A 21,494-nucleotide genomic window follows, 5' to 3' on the forward strand; every position below is an offset into this window, starting at 1 on the left:
CAGATTGGAATTTGATGATCCAGAAATCGATGAAGGATCTACAAAAATTGAATTAGGATTTTCTCAGGATCTATGGACCCAAAACGGACCATCTTTTTTTTAATTTGTGGGTAAATTTTCCGATCTATCCGATACGATCATCACCGACCCCGAAGCAACCACCCCCTACTCTCCCCCGCCCCCTAATGGAGACCGCGGGGGGAGAAAGTTGCACCCTCGGAATCTTGCCGTGTCCTACTGCCACTAATGACCGTCGGCCAACCTACATAACCCGACAACAACAGCCCCTCCCCCTCAATCCCCACCCCTTCCCTGTCCAGACCCTTTTCACCCCCGACTAAACGGCGAAAAAAAATTTCGATTTTTTTTTCTTCCACATCCAATAGCCCTCAATCCGTACGAAACTGCGTCGACTCGTCCTGTTTCACGTTACGTCACGCGCTTCTCTCGTGACTCCCATCCCCCTCACCCCCCCTCCCCCCTCCCGCCGACCGCCACCAGCGGCTACAACTAGAATTGTACTACGAAGGAGCAGTCAGTCTCCGCTGGTACACCGAGTTGCGTGCACTGCTGTCTCACTGAGGGATAAACAAAAATTTTTTGTTAATTTTTATCGCTGAATTGTTTACGTCCCCACGATATCGTAAACACGCGGTGTTTATTATTATTTTTTAATTAAAAACTGGGAGGGGATCGAGTTGATGACGAAGGACTTTTTTTTTCATTTTAAATTGTTCGGGAAGAAGTTTTTGAGTTTGAGTTTTTTTTGGGAAGTGTATTGTGATCATTTTTTGAGACTCTGTGTGTGTGCCGAAGTGAGCTGGAGATTATCGCGGGGAATTTGAAGGTGTTTTGAGAGTGGTAAGTACATTTTTCAAATTTATTTTCTGATTTTTTCATTTTTTTTCAGTTTTTAAAATTTTTTATTTTGAAGGGGGAGGTGGGAGCGGCGGGGGTGGACTCACTTGATAGGTAGAAAAATTTTAAGTTGATTTGAAAAAAAAAACATCATTGTTTTTGATTGTTCGTTTATCGAGATATTTGACAATCAATGATTGATGATCAAAATCATCAGCTTTTTGAGATTATCGCAGATGATTATCAATAAAAAAAATTTTTTTTTTAAATGAGGGGAATTTCTCTGCCTTGCAAATGAGACCAATTAAAGTCCTCGACCGCCTCCCACTTCGGAGATATTTCCAAAAAGCCAAAAATTGCGATTTTTCGATTTTTTACTTTTGGGTTTTGGTTTCGATTTTTTAATATTTTTAATTTTTAAAAATATTGTGGGGATGGTTGGGGTAGGATGGGCGGTGGAGGGGGTTGTAAACACTCCTCAAAGTGCAAGTGAAGCACTAGAGCATCTCTAACCACTTGCATTCTGATCTGTCAGTCGTACATCAAAATTTTGCTATCGATTGAATTCCCAGCCCAACAGGCCATGACAATCCTCCTTGCTCCACATATATACATTACATACCCCCCTCGAGAGCAATTACCCTCGATTATCGATCGCACTGTATCCACGCCCGAGGCAACCCAGCCACTATTTCCAAGCGTTTGATGCTACTAAAACTGCAGTGTTATCGCATTCAATTCATTTTTACGATCAAATTCTCGATTCTTCATGCCCCACCCCGTCGTACCTCATTGGACTTGAGCCATTCGCATAGTAAGGAAGATTTACCTACAAATTAAAAAAAAAACGAGTCATTTTCCTCCCATAGGACCCGAGCTACAGTGAAAAAGGTAAAAGTGATTCAGCGGTCGATGATCTAGAATGATCTATAGAATTATTTAGGATTGTTGAGCGATCTACTGCGGCAAAATAAGTGGCGTTTTTTCAATTTCCCTGAAAATATCTTTGACCATTCGATGAAGTCATCTCGTAGCCATTTTGCCCCGGTCGTATAAAAATGATCCAGCGGTCGAAGAGTGTTCTATAAAAATTAATTCAGGATTTTCTCTGGTTTCGCTGGGGCAAAACGAGCCGTCTTTATTTCATTTCACCTCGAACTTCCTGATCTGTAGAATGGGGTTATAATCGACCCCATGCATCCACTACTCCGTGAAATTTTATTTATGGGAAAAAAAATTGAGGAAATTATTTGTTTGGGTTTGGAGGGGAGTAACCCATGAAATTGATCTTGAATGGGGGATAGAATGAATCGTGATGCTGAGTGATTGGATAAAAATAGAGTGAGAACAGGGCAAAACACGCATCATCGTTGGAGCGACAGCCCAGGGGGAGGTGAGGAGAGGGCGTTATGCCATTAGACGCGGAAAGAAAAGCAATCTCGAAACGTTTCCTGGCTGGTCGAGCCAACGCCACCGATCTGCGACCGTTCAATATCGATTTTAGGTTGTTTTTCTTTTGTCCGCGCGAATGTTTTCAAATCCCCCGACCCCACGGGTCGTTTACGAGAAAAATACGAGAAGGCAAATGGAATTTCAATCCAAAATATTTTCCAATAAAACAGTCTAAATATGATGTTTTGACCCGTCGACTTCATGGAATCGATAATGACCCCATGCGATAGATTGGAAAATTTGATGTGGAATTAAAAAAAAGACGACCCCGTTAGCCCCAGCAGATCCGGAGAAAATCCTGAATGAGTTTTCATAGATCAGTCATCGATCGCTGGATCGTTTTCACCTGAACGGAGCGAAACGAGTTGGAGATGGTCCCGTCGGCTGGCCAAGGCCATTGCCCACGGATTTTACAAAAGACGGCTCATTTTGCCGCAGTAGATCCCTCAAAAATCCCAAATAATTCTATAGATCATTGTCAATCACCGAGCCGTCAATCACTTTTACATTTTTCGCTGTAACTCAGATCCTATGAGGACTACAGGGGTCGTCTTTTTTTTAATTTGTGGGTAAATTTCCCGATCTATCGAATGGGGTCATTGCCGACCCCATTCTCCCCCCCCCCCCCTTTCACTAATTTTGTTAATTACGGCAATGAAGTGATGCTTTATAATTCAATGATTATGAAGAATTCAGTGTGCGTGTACGTGACATAGGGAAACCCGCCGACTGTCCTTCCTAATCCGAAACTACACAGTTTGAATTAATTTTAGCCACTGGCAGCCCATGCAGGGCTTCCCGCATTATATCGTCGACGCTTCGACTTTGAACTCTCCCCACCACCTCCACCATCGCCCCTTATTTTTGTCCCCCATTTCCTGCATCGAAATGACCACTATTTTTTTGCAATTTTGTTTATACCCCCTGTGTCACGACTCCACCAGCATTTCAGATTTTTTTTACCCTCCACTTTTTTTTTCCTACGCTTGCATGAGAGTTGATAAAATTTTATTACACTGGCGCTACAGTCGCTAGATGGAAATACACGGGGCGTCTCCACTGGGTCACGCGGGTTGATCTTGGTGTTACGTTCCAATTCTCGCTTGATATTGATCTGTTGCTTTTATAGGATAATGCGCGAGGGGGTTGAAAATATAAAATGAAAAGCTTTTGTTTCATTGAAAAATTGAATTTATTCGTTTATCATAAACAAAAATGAGGAAATCAATTTGTGGAAATCAATTCGAAATCGTTTATTCAGTATAATTCAGCAGTTTAACAATATATCCATGCATTTATATGCAAGTCCAACACGAATATCAGGAAGTTTGTATTTTATTTGGAGAACAGTGGGTTGAGTTACAAAATAGAATGCATGCTGATAGTAGGGAAAATCGAACAGTGAAAAATCCTATGCAATGCGATTTATGAAGTTATGGATCATTTCTGGGTTGGATCTCATGTGGAGGGAGAAGATAGGGGTGCCAATAGTAGGTAATATTAATCAACTGCGGGGCGAAAATCTCTTTGTCGCATGTAACACGAGAAACAATGAATTTTTATTGACAAATTCACATTGCTAAATATCCATAATTGCGCATTTTTCCAGTCAAAAAAACATCAGTGAAATATCAGAATGTGTCACCAGGGTTTAGTAATTCTCTCCGTATAAATCCACGCATAAAAAAATGAAGATAAGAGAGGGGGAGACAGGGGATTTAACGCCTCGACGATCAGACGTAACGATGATTGTTTCGTTTTTTTATTCAATTCTCGCTACCACAACAATTTAGTTCTGGTAATGGTAAAATCAGTGAAAGCGTTCGTTAAAACCGAGGAATTATTCACTCCTCTATTATTCATTCTTTTTCATCTGACAATACTCCACTGGAGTTCTGAAACAGAAATAAACTACTTTGGTCTTTTGAATTATCAATGATGACCTTAATTCGATAAGAGTACTTCATTCATTTTTTCTCATCACTGGGTGCAATTGTTGGAGAGGTGAGGATGGGTATTTTAAGCCGATGGGGTATTTCAATACCCCCGAGTCGATAGTCGGGGGAATTGGAACGAAAAGTATGGAATAAGAAAATTATAAACGAATCAGTGAATCACGGAAATGTCAGGGGGAGCGAGTGGGGGGTCGACAATACCCCCAATAGATAGGTCGATGAATTTACCTACACATTAAAAAAAATACGAACTGTCTAGCCCTTTTGGGACCGGCGTTACAGCAGAAAATGTTAAAGTGATCTAACGATTGGTGATCTATAATGATCTATGGAGTTATTTAGGATTTTTGGGAGATCTATTGAGGCGAGATAACTTGTCTTTTTTCAGTTCTATGAGAACATTCTCCAACTATCTGATGAAATCATCTCCCCCGCCCCTTCTGCCCCGGTCGTGTGGAAGTGATCTAGCGGTCAATAAATGATCTATAAAAATGGATTTGCGATTTTCTCCGGATCCATTGACGCAAAATAGCTCATCTTTTTTTAATCCTGCTTCAAATTTTGAGATCTATAAAATGGGGTCCATATCGACCCCCTATCCACCCGAAATTTCAAAATTTCCGAAATTCTTCTCATATTTTCTCTATTTTGTTGAACATGTTTCACAATAGTCGCTGATTCCTCGACCGTGAACTACAATGCGAAGTTGCCGAGCCACTGTGGGGGTCAAAGTTTGCGCGTGCCATTGTCTGTATCCTTGTAAAACCGTTTGAGTTTGTCATACAAACGCAATAAACTCGCGGAATATTACGGCCGCAGTGTGTCTTATACCACTCGTCCACGACTGGATTTAGCCAGTTTGTTTTGTCGCTTCGCCTCTACACAAAATTTTCGTATTTTGTTTTCATCTCGAAATATTTCAACGATGAGTCAGAGCCTGTGCTATCCCCCGTGGCCTCATTCATTTCCATAATTTTAAAAATAACATTTTTTTGAAAAATAAAGAATTTTTTTGTTACTTCACGGCATCTCTCTGTCTTTCAACCATTCGAAAATAACTTGGAACATTATTTTGAGTGTAAACAAGTCGGTTCGGTGAAGAGGGTGGAAAATTTCCGCTGAAAAATTTTGCACGATGACCCATTTATTCCAATTATTCATCGAGATATCGTCGAAATGGTTTATCGATGTTTTTTCAGGTTAGGTTCTGATTTTTTTCATTTCTGGAGAATGAGACTTATTCCATCATAAAGTACGGAAAATTTCAATCGAAAAACTCTGTAAGACGACCTATTTATTCCAGTTATTCACTGAAATATCAACAATTAATTTTTTTGCTTTTTAGGTTAGATTTTTCATTTTTTTTTCACGTTTTTGGTGATAACTCTAGAGCTATCGCAGCTAGACATACGTTCATGGGGCTCATTTTCTTGGTAATTTTACCGACTTTTCAACGAGCCCAACACGAACCCTCCAACTCCATCAGCCCCTGAGATAGTTCGACGGAAAGGGAGGGGGGGAGGGAAGCGGCATCGCATGATGGGAACGAGTTTATTTGGTTAATCTGCAAACTCTAAACTCCCCAGTGAATTCCGTGAATGCACTCATACAGCGGCACAGTTGGCCACCGAAACGTCGATGAATATCATTTATTAATGCGTCTCGTGTACTACTTTCGTTATTTCCCATCAAACAAAGAAAATTGATTCTCTTTTCCCCGGTTAGGTTAATTTTTTATACCTCAGACTATTCCCGAGACCGAAGGAGACACCACTCGACAGATGGGGTAATTTTTACACAATAAAAAAAAAAATGACCCGTTTCGCTCCAGCCGATCCGGAGAAAATCCAAAATAAATTTTCTTAGATCATTTGTCGATCGCTAGATCACTTTTATACGACTGAGGCGAAATGGATTGGCGATGACTCCATCAGATAGCCGGGAAGTGTTATCACCGAAGTGACGAAAGACGAGTCATTTCACCCCAGTAGATCCCCCAAAAATCCTAAATCATTCCATAGATCATTATAGATCATCAATCACTAGATCACTTTTACATTTTCCGCTGTAACTCCAGTCCCAAGAGAGCGAGACTGTTCGTTTTTTTTTTAATTTGTGGGTAAATTTCCGGATCTATTGATAGAGGTCACTATCGACCCCCTCCCCCCACCCCGACTTCTTCCTAGGAATCGTCACTCAATCGATTTTTCTCGATTTGAGTCACACACAAAGAGTTTTACTAACCTCACACAACGAGTAAATAAATTGGCTAATCGTGCATAGCGGCGCTCCGAGTGAGGCCTCCATGTTAACTACTTGGGTGTTATGCGGGCCTTGCCAAAACAACCGGGGTACCGGTGAGGCAACCAAAACTATCCACTTCTGCCAGCTCAGAGCTGTTTTAATTTAAGACCATCCCTCAAATGTCACTCGCATTCCAAACTCTTATCCCATCCACAAATGTCTTGCCTTTTTACTCGTCCCAATTAACCTCTCCCCACTGTCTACTCGGGATGAAACAAAAATTGAAAATTGTGAGATTGTTTTTTTCAATTCTTTCATTCTCGAGCGAAATTAACGATTTTGCGATTTTTTTTAAATGCACTCACAGGCACTCAGAAATGCTCAAACGATGACGAAACGAGTGTTGGTTAGTCTTCAGAGAGGCGACCCACATTTATAAATAGACAAAACCACACTCGTCCTCTGTATATCGCTAGGTTGTTAGGTAAAAGACGATTTTGGTATTCTAAATTGAATTTACCCATCTAAATTTGTCAATCCCAATCGTGATAAAAATAGCTTCCAAACAATGGGGGATGAGGAATTAGTGATGATTCCATTGGATAGCCCGGGAAATTTACCGACAATTTAAAAAAAAAATTATCTGTTTTGCTCCAGCAGATCCGGACTAAATCCTGAATCAATTTTTACAGATCATTCATTGATCGATGGATCAGTTTGTCGTAGCTGAGGCGAAACAGACTGGAGATGATTCCATTGGACAGTCAGATCAATTCTCCATCGAATTGAAGGACAAGCGCTCATTTTGCCACATTGGATCCCCCCAAAAATCCTAAATAATTGTATAGATCATTGTAGATCATCGAGCGCTTCCACATTTTTCGCTGTCACTCGGTTCCTATGGGGACTAGAGAAATCGTCTTTTTTTCAATATGTAGGCATGATTTTTTAAACAAAAATTTGATCAAATTCAACTAAAAATGCAAATTTGATTAATGGTAAAGTAAGGATATGAAGGAATTGTTGATGGTAATTCACATAGAATCACCAAATGACCTTGTCTAGTTGCATACACGTGTCGTTAGCTTATTAAACGACAAAGCCATAATCGTCCGGTAGTTTTTCTTATCAACGTTATTATTTACGAGCCCCACCACGTATATTTTATGAACAATGCCATGCTGCATTGGCCAGTAAATCGAGAAATGAAGGATGGAAAAAAAATCATCAACTTGAAATTGCATTTGCAAAAGAAAATTGCAGTGCCGTTAAAACGTCAAGAGCTCATGCGGAAGATTTTTTCTTCCAAATTTTTTAGTTTTATTCTCAACTTCCACTTGATCTCAATTAATGACACTTGGACTTTACAACGTAGTTAATTGGCAAGGGTAATTAGTGGGGCTTTATTGACGTGATTTCGATAACGAGAAATGCATTAGCACCACGGGCGCACTCGAGTGGAATATTACCGTATTATTCCGACGTTTTTGCAATTGATCGCGCGCGCTAGTCAGTGGTAGAACTTGATTATCTGGGAGGAATTGAATTTTCGGAGGAAAATTATTGGGGCCATAATGACCCCATTCTATAGATTGGAAAATTTACCCGCAAGTTGAAAAAAAAAACGATCAAGGTAGCCCCCATAGCATCAGAGTTATAGCGACAAAAGTAAAAATGGTGTCGCGCAATGATCTATACTGATCTATAGAATCATTTAGGATTTTTGGAGGATGTACTCGAGCGAAACGAGTCATCTCTCTTCAATTAGAAGGACAGTTCCTCTGACTATCACATGGAATCATGTCCAACGCGTTTCACCCCGATCGTTAAAAAATTATCGAGCGATCGATGAATGATCTATAAGAATTGATTCAGGATTATTTCTGGAACTGCTGGGAGAAAAAGAATCATCTTTTTTTTAATTCTACGTCAAATTTTATGATCTTTCCGATGAAATCATCACCCACCCCCATCACACACCCCGGTTACCGAAATATCTCCAAAAGCATAATTAAATTTCCTTAATTGTTGAAAGAATCATTAAAAAAACTTATCAGTGACTGAAAAAATTGTCCCGTGAGCATCGTAAAATCAGTGAATAATGCTTCACCAATAAAAATAAAAATAATTTACCATAAAGTAAGTTTTAAATGCAAATTACTGATGAGTTTAACACACTGATATACCACTTGAAATTTATCGTTCAAATTATATTTAAAATAAGTATTTGGCAAGACGCTGGTGTCTTCCTGACTGCAAATTACCCACCTCTCCTCCACCTCTCTTCGTCCACTGAATGAAGAAAGAGGTGATAAATTCTCTGCAACATTTGCCAGTGCAGTTGTTATTAAATCGTCTGTAACATAACGTCTCAATGCTATCGTGAGAATCATAAAAAAAATAATCAATTGAATTGAATTATTTTCCGTTTTTATTTCTCTTCTTACCACTATTTATTTATTTATTTATTCATTGTCTTTTGTGGTTGACAATGGACTCATTATAATTTCCCTAAACAATTTTTTCCCGGAAATTCTCATTGTTCGTTATTTATTTGTTTCGATCCAATTTCCGCATGCACTTGGGCAATTGTCGCTCCATCAAAATGACCTTCAGAGGGAGGACGGGGAGGGGCTGCTGTTGGTCTCATTCGGAAGATCAGAGCATTTACCCACAAATTAAAAAAAAAACGATCCATCTGGGCCCCATAGGACGCGAGTTACAGCGGAAAATGTAGAAATGATCTAGCGCGCGATGATTTAGAATGATCTACAGAATCATTTAGGATTTTTGCGGGATCTAGTTGGGCAAAATGATTCATCTTTCTTCCATTTCATGGGGAATTCTTCTGACTATCCGATGCAATCATCTCCAATCCGTTTCCCCCCGATCGTGGAAATATGATCTAGCGATCAATGAAAGATCTATGAAACTTAATTTAGGATTTTCTACGGATCTAGTGATCCAAAACAGGTCGTCTTTTTTTCCATTTCATCTGAAATCCTCCGATCTGTTGAACGGGGTCACTATCGACCCCGTTCATCTAATTTTGGATATTGAATTTTTTTTTATTCATTACTTTGTCATAAAAATACTAGTTATAAGAACATTACGTTCAGTCGTATATAACCATTGCTTGCATTGCGTAACACGACTCCTCTGGCGTGTGTAGTGCAGGTATGAAGGCCTCGAGGCGACCGTGGCCGTATACTTGTTACTCGCCACGAGTCTCCAGTGGTTATAACCCGTGTTTAACAGACATACACTCGTGTCACTGAAAAAAAGATGAAAGACCATTATAAAAATTGAATTAAATTTTTATTACTTTTTTCGGTCAATTAGTGATAAATGCCTCCACTGGGAAGGGGAAATGATAACAATGAACGTGATTGAGGATGATAAGAACTGGAAAAGATGGCCATGAGAGTGATACGAAACCCCACAAATTAAAAAAAAAGACGACCCAATGCGCCCTCACAGAACCTAAGTTACTACGGAAACCGTAAAAGTGAACTGGCGAGAGATGATCTAGAATGATCTATACAGTCATTTAGGATCTTTGAAGGACCTGCCGGGGCGAAATGATCCGTTTCTCTTGGATTCCACTGGCAATGTCTCCGGCTATCCGATGGAGTCATCTCCAAACCATTCGCTCCTGGCTGTGTAAAGATGATCTAGTGATCGATGAATGATCTATAAAACTTCATTCAGGATTTTCTCCGGATCCACTGGAGCAAAACGGATCGTTTTTTTTTAATTTGTGGGTAAATTTCCTGATCTTTTTGATAAAACCACCTTCCCCCCTCCCCCACTTCCTCAGAAACTGGTTTCTCGTCATTTTTTCAGTGCTTTTGGAATAAATGACTGTTTTTAATTTGAAAAAATTCATTTTCCGCCCGGAAAAAACATTAAATCACCCGCGCACATCCTGCGGAAGTCCCTGCGATCGTAATCTCACAAAAAAAAACTAGGACCTTGATTTGCGTTTCCTGATGCACTTAATCTCCGTTGAAAACAGTTTTTCTCATTTATGAAAAAACCTCAAGGCTAGTCTTCATTCATGCGTCTATCTCATCCGAAACGATTTGAATTATTCTCTTTATTAACGAATCAAGGAAGCACAAAAAAAATTACACCGTGGACAGTGCGTATACTCACTCGATTTCATTCATTTGCCGGATAATCGTCTTGTTCCTGTTTGCAGTTAACTCAGGGCCGTAACAAGCAGCGCGTGCTGGCCTGTGGACGCTGTCAAGGTCCCTTCACTATTCCAGTTGCTAGAGTGACTCGTTTTTACCGGCAAAATCCGAATTTCCGTGGGTCATTCAATTCTCAACCTCGAGAAAATCGTTTCGGACAGATTGACCTCATTGTTGAACACAAAAAGGCCATTATCTCGGGAGCCACTGGACCGATTAAAATAAAACCCATTTCATTCGGAAGCTGAGGAAATTTACCCACAAACTAAGAAAAAAGACAACCCATTTTGCCCCCGTAGTCACTGAGATAATGAGGATCCAATTTCTGGTATTTTCATTTCATCAGTTTCCGGGTGCTTTCACGTTTCTTACGATATCTCAGGGTCTGTTGGGGCAAAACGGGGGATTTTTTTTCTCAAAATTGTGTGAAAGTTCCCGGGCTTTTCAATGGCACCAATTCAATTCCTCCAGCATCCTCTGGCGCCGAGATAATCACAAAAATGTGAAAGAGAATTTTTAAATTTTTCGGAAATCCCCGGGTGACTGTTTTGTTTTGACGATTTTTCCGGTAAAATATCCAACAAAATCTGTGCCAATGCCAAATGTCACCTGTTGACGGTACCTCAACTTCTCCGACATTTTGTTTACATAGATGGCGACATCCTTTGTTCGTGGATGAAATGAAAGAAAAAAAAAGACAGCGATTCATATTTACTTTCCAATGTTTTTTTTTTCATTATTTCTGAAAGGTGGACAGAATTTCAGTGTCAATGGACTCCTCTTCCTCCTTCGGCTTTTACCTTCTTTCCGTGTCACACCTTTTTATACACGGTACACTGTTTGGTGGAGGAAGACAACCGGAAGTCAGATTAAAACAGGGGGTGAAGAAGAAAATGGTGATTCATCAAAAAAATTGAGAAATACCGTCACTTTTTTCAAGTTATCTCACGTAGAGCTGTTGAAAAATGGGTCTCCAACTGCCGTTATTCACTCGAGATCTGACAGTGGGGTCAGTTTCGACCCCAGAATTCACCTGAAACAATTTTTCATCGGTCCACAAAACCTCGCTATATTTTATTTCCATTCAAAAAATTATGTTGTTCACATTTGTTTCAATACCTCGGAAATATGGAGTAGGAGGAAATTGATTCCGCGTCCATCGAAAAGCTAGGGAAATTTCTCGCGAAATCAAAGAAAATATTATCCGTTTTGCTCCAGTAGATCCCTCAAAAATCCTAGATCAATTTCTGTTGGTCATTTATCGATTTCTAGATCTTTCGTTAATTCAATCGATGGAAGATTTTGATATCTCAAAGAGGGTGGGACTAGGAACGATAGTCTTGTCCAAAGAACGCCTAAAAATCCTGAATCAACTTCCATTGATCACTCATTGATTACTAGATCACCATTTCCTCGTTTTCGAGATTCAATCAATAAAACATCAATATCTCAAGAACGGGGAGAGCTAAAAACCTGAACCTGGTCTCATTCGAAGCCCTGGGAAACCCCCCATCAAATTAATACAAAAATCACCCACTGTACCCCTCTAGACCCCCTAAAAATCCCAATTCAATTTCCATAGATCATTCATCACTCAATTTTCCCTCTAACTTCCGTTCTATGGGTCCAAAACAGACCATTTTTTTTTTTCATTTCATTGTCTACTTCCCAATCTATTCAACCCCTCCACCCCCAAACTTCAACCCCACCCCCTTTCACCCCCTCTCTCAAAAGGTCACGATTTTCAACAAAAAAAATGGAAAATGACATTTTTCATGATTCCGCTTTTGCAATCCGCCTCTATAGACTCCACGGCGACTTCACCACGTCCTTGCCAACCCCCCTGCCCCTCCCTGCCGCCCAACCACCCCTCCATCCCCACCCGATCACCGTAGGAGTGGAAATCCCCCACTAGAGAAACACACAATATTCTCCCCACCCTAGTAGCTCCGTTGAAACGCATCTGAATTCTCTCCCACTTCCACCTATCGCTATGTAAGTCACCCACATGTTCCCCAGCGGTTTCAGTCTCGCATCGGCACTCGGGAGTGACGGGAGACGATTTTTCGAAGATCGTGATACTGATAAGAACATTTTAAAAAACTACTTTAACCATTGAATTAGGTCTTTGAATTCATTATAACCTCAAAATTGAAAATTGAGATTCAACTCTTCGGATAAAAAATAAAGTAAACAATTCTGGTTATTATTTTTCGACTCGAAATATCTCACCATACGTCGCACATCATCTCCCGATATTTTTCTTGTTAATTTTTTACTTTTATAATAATAAATATTTAACGGTATCTGTAGGGATTTTAAATTGTTGGATAAGTGAATTGAGTGGACAATCGACAAGTTGGATTAATCCGAGGATTTTGTTGGATCATTGAGGTGTGTTTCCAGTTTGTGGCATCTGTCGAGGGTCATCCCAACCCGGAAGCACTTTTTATCGTATATGCATAAAAAAAAATAACAATAAGTGAAGCAAGAGGAAATTGCATATTTATTTTTCAAAGTGATGTTATGACATTTTTTATGATTCAAGGATAAATATTCTTTTCCGATCGTCTGGCACGCGTTACCTCGGGGCTTTTTAAACACCCTAAATACCACGTGAGTATCTTTTATTCCCTAGCCAAAAATCCCTAGATTTTTCATTTTCCCCTAGATTTTTTTTGCTCATTTTTCACGGTTTTTCCTCGCAGTTTTGTTTTCGTTACTGCAGTCGAAAGAAAATCTTTTTCAGAATTTTTTGGGTGCAAAGTGACTCGAAAATCCACCAATGACGTGTCAGGGATAAAAAATCCCGGGAAATTCAAACTTCTATTTAAAAAAAAATGTTTTTAGCCTTGTTTTCTGGTCTGTTCTTTCCAACTTTCGATTTTTTCCGTTCTTCCATCGATAAAAATAATTCTCAGAATTTTATGAGTGCAAATTGACTTCCAAGGATCCGCCAATGACGCGTCAGTGATAATAAATCAGCGGAAAATTTGAATTTTTATTATTTTTATACTCTTCATGAGAGAACGAGTGAATCTTGAGGTGGGGCAGGCGTGGGGCGTTGAAAAATCCGTCAACAGATCGGAAAATCTGCCCTCAAATTTTAAAAATCCGTTTTGCCCCGCTGGTTCAGAAAATATCGACGAAAAATTTTTTTTTCTTAAAAAATTGTTTTTCTGCGGTAATAAAACGCTTGGGGCAAAACGAGTCGTCTTTTTTTTAATCTGATGGTGAATTTCCCGATCTGTTGAGTGAGATTTTCAAGCCCCCACCCCCACCCCCTAGGTAGAAACCACGGGAATTGAAAACTTGATAAATTGAAAGTTATTTTTTTTACAAATTTCTTAGATTCAACTCTTTCTCGTTCTTTTATCAGTTGTTCGGTAAATATGAGATAATCAGCGAAAACTCCGAGTTCATGTGATACATAAACAGGGGAATTACGGGATGATTACGTGACAGAAGTGTCCAGAGTACGCGTCATGGGAGAATTTATGAATGAAAAAAACGAAAAACGAGTGGAAATTTTCTACTTCTCAGATTATTCCGTAATTTTTGTCATTAAAAATCGATAATTCCGGGTTCGACTATATCTCAATGTTCAACGCTTAATTACCATCGCTAATTATCCACTGTGCCTCACTTATTCACCCGCATTACCGTCAGTTTTGAAACTGGGAATCACGAGGTGACGGGAAAATTTCCTCATTTTCATAGAAATTAGCCATTATTTTTTTCCCCCCCCCTTCACTTTTTTTTACAACCAATCATGGTGAACACGTGTGTGTACTAAAGTCACGCTCCGTTAACCTTGAAGTTTTTCATTCTCGTGTTTACGACGTATGGAATATTCACGGGCATGTCGATGGCCTCGACGTCACGAGGATCGAATTATCACATTTTTAGAGCAATTTTCCGCTGTTTTTTTTAAATGAAAAAAGTAAATATTGATATCTAGAACAATTCTCGATCAATCACTGTGATTCCTTTTTCATCGAACAGGTCCGGAAATTCATCCATCAGTCAATTATATATAAAGAGACGACCCCTTTTGCCCCGTTGTTTTTTATTAATTGAGGTCATTATTGACCCCAAATTTTTTCAGCCAAATTTCTTCTGCAATTTTGTTTTGCTAAAATATTTTTTTGAGATTTTTACTGGGGCAAAACAGGTTGTCTTTTTTTAATTTGTAGGTAAAACATTCGATTTATCGAATGGAGTCTTTATAGACCCCATAAGCTCTCACAGAGTTCGAATTATCCCATTTTTTAGACGATTTAAAAAAAAAAATCTTGTTTTGTAAATATTGAGAGTTCCAGGGGGGCAAAACGAATTCTCTTTTTTACTTATGTGGGTAAATTTTCTCGACTAATAGAATGGGGTCACTATCGACCCCACATTCCAAAGGGGTTCTATTCTCGACGAAATTGATACGAATTATTTTCTCTCATCCTTGAAAAACAAAATAATTACGCCAACGACAACTCACAGCATTGTTTCTCCCTGCCAATAACAGAGTTGGCAGGTCGTCACGAGTGATGGCCCGATTCTACCATTGCGTAATGTTTGAGCATAGTCGAACTGGGTGAAACAGAGTGGATAGATAAATTCCTCAACGCTATTCCTTATAATTAAACCTGGCCATGAAATACCAAAACACTTATTTACGAGTTTTAACCTATTAAAAAAATTTTAAAAATATTCGGGGCATTATTTTTGGATATCAGGAGTCTTTAAAAATAAATAAGATGACTCAAAATATTTTTTTTAATTTTCTAAAACCACTATTTCACGTTTTTTTTCTTGGTTTCATATGTTCATATTTTGTTTTTTGGTAAAAATATCGCAATCTATTAGAGCTAGCGAAAATTTCGTTAAGATTTTATTTGTAGGCCTTATACTGCTCTATAAAAAAGTCTCTTATGAAGATTTCGATATCTCTCATAGATGTCGAGATATTTCCAAAAAACAAAATCCCAAAAATTGAAAAACAAAAAAAATTTTTTTTTGTTTAAAGTCGGAAAAAAAATTATTGTGCGCATTATTTTGACGCTTCATGTCTTCGAAAGATGTATATCGTATTTTTATAGTCATTTTAATATCACAAACACGAAGAAAAATGCTCGATAAATTTTAGCTGCGTCATTCATGAGTCGTCTGTTTGAACAGTCTGGTTGCGTATGTAGAGGTGGTTTCGATTGATAGTCTCATGTTTTTTTTTTACCTCATTCGTCCATTTCAACTGACGCAAATGTCCATTTCCGTCTTTTCTTTGACACCTAATTATCCTCATTCACCTACTTCGCCCCCTTTTTATTCTCATTCTTTTATTTCTCACATTGTCAAGTTCAATTATGCATCAGTTTGATATTTAATCATGACTTGCAGACGGGGGAACGAGTGTCGGTGGTTATTAGGAGCTCCGGTGAAGGTTTTTCCAGGTTTTTTCCCCTAAACATTTTTCTTTTTCGATTTACCCATCCGAGTTCAGTACAAAACCTTCGATGTCCCCCGAGGGAGTGGAGGAAGAGTGTTGACGATGGTCGCATTCGAAAGATTGAAAAATTTCCCATGAAATTGAAAAAAAAATCATCCATTTTGCCCCAGTAGAACCCTCAAAAATCCTAAATCAGTTTTCATAGATCATGGATCGATTTCGGGTATTTTTCCTTTGACTGTACTTTCAGGATGGGAAACTGTTCGTGGGAATGAAGGAAAAATTCCTTGTTTTGCCTCAACAGGACCCGTAAAAATCCTCGATCAATTTTTATGGATCGCAGATTTTTATCGATGTCTAGATCACTCCGGGATTTTCCCTTGTAATTCAATTGAAAAAAATCCGTTATCTCGAGAGGAGGTAGGGGCAGGCGCTTGATCATTTAATAGACCGGGAAATTTCCGGTGACTTTAAGAAAAGACGGTCCATTTTGCTTCAATAGATCCCCGAAAAATTCTTCTCATAGATCAATTATCGATTTCTGGATCATTTTCGCATTTTGACTGTATCTCCCGTTCTATGGGAGCAAAATGAATAATTTTTTTTTCATTTCAGGGGAAATTTCCCGATCTACAAAATGGGCCAGTCATCAGCCCCCTTGTACCCGTCCTAACGAGATTCTATACCTAAAAAGGCCTGGAAATAGTTTATAAAATTCTTTAAACTATTTTTACTCCTCTTCAACGCAAAAAAATAGTCGATTTATCACGGAATCTTAAAAATATATCACCAATCGTAAAAATGCCAATTATTCATGAAACTTTCCGCGTAAATTATTCATCACTCAGTCACGGGAATAAAAAAAACGAAACATCGCGTTATCTCTGGCGCTTCGTGCGCTCTTTCAAGTCTCGTAGCAGGTTATCATTGATAGCGGCGTTATCGTGATGTCAACTTTGTCATGATGTTGACATCAGCGGTGATATTAAATATACTACAAATTAGAAGGGAAAAAAATTTTGGAAAGAAAAATTCTTCAAATTGCTTTTTAAAAAAAAGATAATTATCATTTTTTGATAAAAAGAACTAGAAGTGTTTGAAAAATACGAGATTAGAAAACAATACTATTAAAAAACTTTTTTTTTACATTTTAAAAATAAAAATCATGAAATTTTTTTTTGAAGAATCATTTCTCAAAAACTGTTGATATGCAAGATAAAAAATGATTTTTTAATCATCTTTCTATTTTAGGAAATTCGTCACTGTCTGACTGAATGCTATTTAAAAACAGCACTGAAGGCATTTAAGCCTATGTTTCTGTAACACTAAAGGCCCCTGGAATGTAAACAAGGTGGCCGATGAAATCCGCATACTTCGTTAGCTCGTTACAAATTGTTTTGATATCCGCCGTAGGCTCGGGGGAAATTCCGTGAGTTGATGAATTACCGAGGAAACTTTATTGAATTACGATGTAACTGGACACAATGGCCTTTTCTATTTGCACTATGTGCCTCAATGTGTCCTCTTCGGGCGGATACTGCATTGTGCCGTTGTGTCATAATGGCGGAGGTGTTGAATGAGACATTTCAGATGAATTCCCAAAATTAGAAAACATGAGAACCAATGTTTTCGTTTTTCTTGAGATGAAAAAAAAAATAAAAACGCATTCGTGAGATGATTTTGGGGTCAATAATGACCCCAATGAATAGATGGGAAAATTTACCCGTAAATTAAAAGAAAGATGACCTGTCTAGCCCCCATAGAACGAGAGTTAGAGCGTAAAATGGAAAAGTAATTTAGCGGCTGATGATCTATAATGATCTACGGAATTATTTAGGATTATTGGGGGATCTACTGAGGCAAAATGACTCGTTTTTCTGGAATTCCGTGGGAAATGTCTCCGACTGTTCGGTAGAATCGCCTCCAATCCAATCCGTCCCAGGTAGATGAAAATGATCTAGCGATCGATGAGTGATCTGTAAGAATTGACTTGCGATTTTCTCGAGATTGGCTGGATCAAAACGGGTCGTCTTTTTTTTAATTTGTGGGTATATTTTCCGATCTGTCGAATGGGGTCATTATGGACCCTCTATCCCTCTTCCTTCAGTTACATGAGAGATGATGATTTGTTGAATTTTATAAAATCATTGATTCTATGGAAATTTCAAGTCCACAAGTCACTGCGAGTGTATGTGGGCGTGACATAGGTAGGAATGAGAGAGTCTCGTGGCGTGAAAAAACGATAAAACGATGGAAGAGGGGAAGGCAGACAGATCGATAAAATGGGGCGTCGTGTGATTCCGATGCGTTTGAGTGTTACTAAAATTCTCCTAAAGTGATTTCCAAAAAAAAAATGATCATCAGTGTTGAGAAATGTATTGTCACTTATCTCTCTGGTATTTACGTAATGGCAGGTGTTACGGATGTCAGTCGGAGCCGAATAATCTATTCTTATTCAGCGTCTAGATCCCTGGCTGGTTCTTTAACGCCTCGAGGCCTAATTTTATGCTCAAGTGAGACACGAAAAAAGAAAAAACGAGAGATTAAAAATAAGGGGGAGAGTTGGATGCGTTAACTCCGGTGCCAAGTCAACACAGGCAATGGTGCATGACGTCCTGTGACGTAAAAATTTAATTGCTGTTGAGAATAATCTTATTTTCCCAAAAAAAATAATTTCGAACATTAAATACAATCAGACATCAGTCGTCTGGTCATCCGCAATCATCAATAACATTGAAAATTGAATGATAAAATTAGCAAGAATGGCATTATAAAAATCGTCCCTCAATCAATAAAAATCAATGAATGCAATCGATAAATGGAATTGGCCCTCAATCAATAAAGACAATGAAAACATGAAAGCAGTCATTATGCACTAACACTGAATCAGACGCTAGTCATCAGCAACCCTAGCACACTAACACAGAATCCCTCTTGAATTATTACAATATTTTTATTTCATTCTTCAGCAATATCCAAAAGCATACAGATCCAGGTATTTTGACCACTGGACCAAGTCATTGAAATGACTCCTCAATCTTCAAAGTTCCAATACAACAAATAATTCATAGAGCCAGTCCCCTAATCATCGCCAAACCCATTATAACTGAATAGGGTCACCCACGACCCCAGAGCCATCAATAAAATCAATTTTCTCTTAAATTCACCTCTTGTTTTATAAACTAAAGAAATAAAAGCGCGGGGGGTAGACGCCCACGGAAGTCACCGAGAGTACGTGAGTGGAATAGAGGAGAGTATCGAGTGCACACAGAGAAATACGCGGGGGGGTTGGGTTGGTATAACGCGAGAAAGGGGCTGAAAAAAAAAAGGACGCAAGAGCATTCGGTGAAGAAGGGGTTGGAGACGCCGGGGCGTGGTAGTGCTGGAGAGAACGTACGAAAGCCATTATCCGGGGAAATACGAGAGTCGTTCGTCATCCGCTGGGTTCTAGAGCTATTTCCGCCATGTTAAAATGGAATTGTTCAGTTTGTTTCGTTTAAAAATTAAGAGGAAACTACTCACCTCGAGAGAGAACAATTCTTCATCCGAAATGAAAAATAACCAGTCTTACATTCTTCCATCTGTCTTACCAACTACCACAGACAGACCGATGAGAATGTGCCATTCGGAAGGTCCGTAACTTCCCCATTAAAATGAAACAAAAATCATCCATTTTGCCCCAGTAGGTCCTGAGAAAATCCTAAATAAATTTTCATAGATCAGTTATCGATCGCTGGATCTCTCTCATCGATTATCTCAGCATCTAGTAGAGATAGAAAGACAATTTTTTCTTCATTCGAAAGGTCGAAAAATTTCCCATCCGATCAAGATGGAATAATTTTGCCCCCTGAGATCCCCGAAAAATCCCAATTTAATCTTCATCGATCTTTCATCGAATGTCGGATCACTTTCACGTTTTGTTCTGTAACTTCCGTTCTATGGGGGCTAAACGGGTAATTTTTTTTTCACTGGATGGGAAAATGTTTGGCGGGGTCATTATCGACCCCAAGAGCTGGGACGTTCGTGTGATAAAAAAAAGTCGTGAGTGAAAATCTCAACCCCAGAAATTGAAATGACTTCGATACAAACAACTTTCCTCCTCTTATTCAGCATCGTTTGACCTACTTTTCGACGATCCGTGACGGCATTCAGATGTGAGGCTTAACGTTGAGTGTAAGAGGGGGAGGGCTATAGAGTGCGCGGCCGAGAGGGCACAATATATTCTTCTCGGTGTTTTGTTATCTGGAGCAACGGTTTTAGTACCGTGTGTCTGTTCGTGGGCCGTGTCGTTATTGATCTGACGCTGGTCGCACTCGACGACCAGGGAAAATACCAGAAGTCTATCGCAGGCCATCGTTGATGTATTTTAATCTGATTAATTTTTTTTTCAGTTATCGGGAGACACCTCTCACGATAAGTTGATGATAAAATCGAATGTAAGAAATGGGGGATTTTTTTTGAGGAAAGAAGAGAGAAAATTGATTTGCGGGAAAATATCATGCCTTGATCTCCCATTGCGGGAGCATCCATTCCGCCCCTCGTTCAGAGGGTGATAAAAAAAGCATAATTGCAGTAACAGTCGTAAAACTGTTTGCCAACTCGTGATAATGGGCTAGTACTTGTCTCCCGTTTTTCCTCATTTTATGATCTGGGGTAGGGGAGAGGGGGCAATAACAACCTCTATTAAAATCAATACCAAAAAGTGGGAGAAACCACTCAAATTCAGTCAGTGGACGCAACTCGAAGACATTCCTATTCGCGAATGATTTTTCTCTTCTCCCCGAAAAATGGAAAAAATATGAAAAAAATTGTGCATCTGGAGAAAGTCTATCTCCAACTCACTGAATTTTTTCAGAATTTATCGCCAATTTTTTCTCCCTCGAAAAAATTATTTATAGCATCATATTTATTGAGTTATAACGGTTCCATGATCCAAAAGCGACGAGTACTTGATGAAAGTTGGGTCGAGGGGTGGGTGGGTGTTAAAAGTGTTGAATTGATGAAAAAATCAGGGGTGGGTAAATCTCTCCTTTATCCCAGTGAGGATTCACACACGTTGCAAGGCCGTGTATTTTTAACTTTAGAAAACTTGCCAACCGGCCGCAAGGGGATCAATACCTGGGCTGGTCTAGCTGTCGGCTTTTCTACCCTATATACAACCCTCGTGAACAGCCACGACGCCGCCACCACCCCCACCGTGCAATTGTACGTGTGTACGTGTGTAAGTCTTCTTGTGGGCCATATCCGAGTCGTATTTTGCCTTCGTAACCTGCACCCAACTCAAATCGTGGAAAAAGGGGGTCACACATTTTTCATCCCCCTTCTTCAGCCCCCTCCCCCCCCCCC

The 21,494-nt window shown here is 39.3% G+C and overlaps 1 protein-coding gene across 3 annotated transcripts in view; it reads left to right on the forward strand.

The window, feature by feature from the left end:
* Window positions 1–557: 557 nt before the first annotated feature.
* Window positions 558–21,494, forward strand: part of LOC107037387 (protein Tob1) — a 28,368-nt gene continuing 7,431 nt past the window's right edge. Inside the window, exons 1-2 of one of the 3 annotated variants that reach the window (XM_015255917.1) lie at window positions 12,751–13,102; window positions 13,257–13,324. The gene's annotated coding sequence lies outside the window, so the exon portion shown is untranslated. Of the gene's footprint in view, window positions 862–12,750; window positions 13,325–21,494 lie in introns of those variants that run through there. The other 2 variants (XM_015255918.1, XM_015255916.1) reach the window with 2 other exon arrangements.

Source organism: Diachasma alloeum, unplaced genomic scaffold (genome assembly GCF_001412515.2).
Source record: "Diachasma alloeum isolate Michigan unplaced genomic scaffold, Dall2.0 Dall_scaffold_00219, whole genome shotgun sequence".
Lineage (NCBI taxonomy): Eukaryota > Metazoa > Arthropoda > Insecta > Hymenoptera > Braconidae > Diachasma > Diachasma alloeum.